The sequence below is a fragment of the Rhineura floridana genome, unplaced genomic scaffold (assembly GCF_030035675.1).
Source record: "Rhineura floridana isolate rRhiFlo1 unplaced genomic scaffold, rRhiFlo1.hap2 scaffold_19, whole genome shotgun sequence".
Lineage (NCBI taxonomy): Eukaryota > Metazoa > Chordata > Lepidosauria > Squamata > Rhineuridae > Rhineura > Rhineura floridana.
Genome location: NW_026902519.1, coordinates 76,730 through 81,190, shown reverse-complemented (window position 1 = coordinate 81,190; position 4,461 = coordinate 76,730). Strand labels below are relative to the sequence as shown.

At 44.3% G+C, this 4,461-nt stretch overlaps 1 protein-coding gene across 1 annotated transcript in view; it reads left to right on the top strand.

Moving 5' to 3' along the window:
* Positions 1–3,809: 3,809 nt before the first annotated feature.
* The window catches only part of LOC133375375 (uncharacterized), a 31,585-nt gene continuing 30,933 nt past the window's right edge, over positions 3,810–4,461 (top strand). The window contains exons 1-2 of the mRNA XM_061606972.1: positions 3,810–4,021; positions 4,406–4,457. The gene's annotated coding sequence lies outside the window, so the exon portion shown is untranslated. The remainder of the gene's footprint in view (positions 4,022–4,405; positions 4,458–4,461) is intronic.

Genomic DNA, 4,461 nt, shown 5'->3' with positions numbered 1-4,461 from the left:
TCCAGCAGTTCCCAGTGACTCTCCTTGCACTTTGACATTATTAAAAAGTAGGCAGCAATTGTGCTCTTGCAAAAATAGCTTTTCTAATTTTTGTTTTGTTTTGTTTTGGCACAGCTGTTTCTTGCATCTTTGAAATATTCTGAAGCTTCTTCAGGTTTTACGAAGAACCAAAAACCAATCCCATGACTGCCACCTACTGTGCTGCTTAGGCAATTGCCCGCAAGTTTCTTTAGTCTTGGGGTCACCAGCCACTGTGGTGTAGTGGTGAAGGTGCTGGACTACGACCTGGGAGACAAGGGTTTGAATCCCCACACAGCCATGAAGCTCACTGGGTGACTTTGGGCCAGTCACTCCTCCTCAGCCTCAGAGGGAGGCAATGACAAACCACCTCTGAATACTGCTTACCAAATGAAAAACCTATTCATAGGGTCACCCATAAGTCGACTTGAAGGCAGTCCATGTCCAGTCTATGCTATTTTGTGGGACAGCTTCAAGTACATGCTGGAACTTTAGGTTTGGATTAAAGCGAGCCACACACACGCAAAGGCTATCTAGTCCAGCATCCTCATAGTGGCCAACCAATTGCCCCCAGGAAGCCCACAAGCAGGACCTGAGCGCAAGAGCACTCTTTCCTCCTGCAGTTTCCAGCAACTGGGATTCGGAAGCATACTTCCTCCAACAGTAGAGGGAGAACATAGGCATCATGGCTAGTAATCACTGATAACATCCTCCATGAATTTATCTAATCTCGTGACAGCTGTTTTTATTAGGGCTGCAGGTAACCGTGTTTCCCAGCAGGACAAATAGTGAGAGAGGGATGGCAGCACTTTAAGTCTTTGGCTGCATATATACCATACCTTTAAAGCACATTTAGAACACATGGCTTCCCTCAAAGAATCCTGGGAACCGTAGCTTACCCATCCCTGAACTACACTCTTTAGTACCCTAAACAAACTACAGTTCCCAGGATTCTCTGGGGGGTGCCTCTGAGGATATGAGGAGTGAATTTCCCCTTCATCACCAGAAATGTGGAGCAGCCCCAGATTGCAAGTAAATATCTGGGTTTAAAAAGCAAAACTTTCTGAGTTATAAAGTGCGACTTCCACAAAGTCTGATGCCTTGCTTTTCAGCCTGGGTGTCTGAAGAAAACATCTGGAACATGTTAAACTGAAGTTTGAACCAGGTTGGTGAAGGCTTAATTCAAACCTCCCAGGACAGTCTTTTTTTGCATAGCTATGTTGATCGGACAATATTTTTTACTGCTTAAAATCTTGATTCGGGGGGTGTCTTATTCTGCGCCCAGTACTTCTCATCGTAGCCACAGCTGCAATAAGAGATAATCAACAATTAGAGCAAGAAATGCAAGAGTGATAAAAAGTATTCCCTATTTAGGATTTAAGTGGTAGATTCTTTCTGCTCACACAGGATTCTGCCTCAGGCAAGCGCAAGAGTCCCTCACAGAAAATAAAGTTGGCAACCGTGCAAAATGTAGCTCAGGCGTGGGGAACCTTTGGTCTGCCAGATATTGCTGAACTACAATTCCCATCAGCCCTAGCAAGCATAGCCAATGGCAGGGATGATGGGAACTGTAGTCCAAGAACATCTGGAGGGCCAAAAGTTCCTCATCCCATATGTAGATATATGGGCATGTGGGCCAGAAGAGGCCACCTCTCACTTTTTATTTTAAAAAAGAGAAAAGCTTTTCATTTCTATAAAATAGAGGGCAATTAACAGCCACTGCTGGGAGGTTCTTTGAAATCACACTGCAGTAGAGATGTAAAATTTGCAGAAAAGTTGAAGCCATGGGAAGAAACAAGTTTTTTTCTAGTAAAGAACGTTTTGGAAAATTGGAAAGACACTACATATATTTTTCAGCACCCTTACAGGTCAAAATTCACTTTGTTACTTTAGGAACATAAAACGTATTATATATAATTTGGTTTGTCCATGAAATTATCATGTCTGGTATATTAAAAGTACATTCAAACAATAATTACAAATCAAAATTACTTTTCAAAAATGTTTAGACTTTTGTTACAAATGGAACTACAAACTGCTAAACCTGGCATCTCTTTGATTTTGCCAGTTTATGAGGAGCAGGCAAAAAAAACCCGCAGAAGAAACCATCAATATTACATTTATTTACTTATCTATTAATTAAATTTATTTAATTATTAAATTTATATCCTGCCCTTCCTTCCAAAGGAGCTGAAGGTGGCAAACACACAAACATCTAAAACATATCTCGAAAAGTAAAACAAAGAAAATTATTGTGTCTTCTGAAAATTATATCTCCTCCAGTCCTCCGTAGTGTCAGACCTAAAACACTCATTTCCAAAGAAACGAGGAAGTTTCCTTCTGGGGCTAAAGATGGGCATTAGGGAGTGATTTTCCTCAGGACTACACCAGGGATGATGAAATGAAAAGGATTAGAGAGATTCAAGAAAGATCCCAATGGCTACTAGTCCTGATGATTGACTATTATCTCCAGAGGCACTATGCCTGTCTGGATACCAGTGATGGAGATCAGGAGCCAGAGAGGCCTGTTGGGTTCAGGCCCCGTTTATGGGCTTCCTATAAGGATCTGGTTGGCCACTTTGGGAAACAGTGCTCATCTAGACGGGCCTTTTGCCTGATCCAGCAGTGCATTTCTTATGCTCATATATGCTTAAGTGGTTAACCCTCCCCTCCATTGGATGGCTGACATCTTGTGCTCCCCTTGCTGGTGCCTTGCTGTGGGTTTCTCACTTGCTCCCTTGTCAGCTTGTTTCTCAGTGCCCCTTGCTTATGCATTGCCTGATTGGTTCCCTGCCCCAATCCCCAGGCCACACCCCTCTCTGTCCTCCTTGTCACCCTCCTTGTTTTGGTTTGGCACGAATGTGACCTTGAACTCTGATAACGGCTCTTGCTTGCCTGGATGGAGGTGAGAGAGGGGTATGTGAGTATGTGCATAAACTAGCCTACTGCACAAAGTGTACATTCATTGCTCTGTCCACTTTTGCGGCTTGCCCCACTCACCATGGCATGTGGCCATGAAGGGAATGCGGCCCTCAGGCTAAAGCAGATCCCCCACCATTCTAATAGAGCACCATGCACACAAATGGTGCTACAGAAAAAGAAAATAGCCAAAGTGCCACTGATCTCTTAAGTAGTTGTTGCCTGCAACAGAGACTTTTCTAGGAGTAGTCTGACTCTGTTGACTACATTTCCCAGGATGCTTGGCGGGGGTAACCAGGATTCTAGGGGGTAGGTATTCTAGGTGTGATTTTTCTCTCCAGATGTATTCTGATCTTGAGGGTAAACTGAGAGGAAGACCAAGTGGTACCCAAGAGAGAAATAGAGGTCCTAGCAGAGAGAAAGAAATACAGGACAACAAAAGTTGGCAAGAAGGAGCCATTTTATTTTATTTTTGTCAAGAAAAAGTGTCAGAAAAAGCATCAGGTAATTGATTTAAAAATAAATACTCGGAGAAGCTTTTCAAGTGACAAAAGACTATGTTTTGCAAAGTTGTCCCTGTAAGTGCTCTACTACAGTATTAATGCTCCCTTCTCGAAAGAGTGCGGATGTAAACATGTTACTTGATAGCCCTCTGCGACTAACAGGTCAGCCCGCTGGCAATAGTTCTCTGCCTTTCCCACGGCAGCCTTTTGGTTGGTGAGAGGGAGAGAAGGAGAAGGGGATGGCAGAAAGGAGGAGACAGAGAAAACAGGCGGCAGAAAGACAGAGAGAAAGGTGGTCTTGCCTACTTTTTATTAGGCCCTGCCCACTTCCAGCTTCAGTCCTGCCTACCACTGACCCCAGCCCTGCCCAGCGCCAGCATGTGACTCTTGACATATATTCTGTAGGGAATGTGGCCCGGGCCTTAACAGTAAAAAAAGGTTTCCCTGCTCCAGGCCTTACCACAAACTGTGTAACGTTCAGATTGCATTGCAAGATCTGCACAAGCTCAGAACCCATCTTCACGTGAAAGAAAACAATAAGGAGACAGCCTGAGACACCTGAAGATTCCCAGAGACGTGAGGTAACGTATGAATATGAATGTAAGAAACAGAGAAAGGCCTGGGGGGTGGGGGTTTAGGGGGGCAGTGCCCCACATGCACTTAGAAACCACAGGAAGAGAGAGTGCTCTTGCGCTCACGTCCTGCTTATGGGGTTCCCAGGGACATATTGTCGGCCACTGTGAGAACAGGATGCTGAACTAGATAGGCCACTGCCTGGACTGATTGAACAGCCCGACTGTTCTTATGATCAGACAGCCCAAATGACAGCCTCCAAAGGGTTAAAACCATAGAGTTCTAGTTCCTAGAGATGACATCAGAAAGAATGAAAATAGTTGTGATGACCTCATCCTGTCTGGTGATGTTGAGAGAAAGGAGGAACTGATTTTTTCCCTTTTCTTTCCCAGGTTTGGAGTAGTTGCTGCCTGTTCCCGAAGAGGGGAGCTGTAAGGCTTCAAGGTGA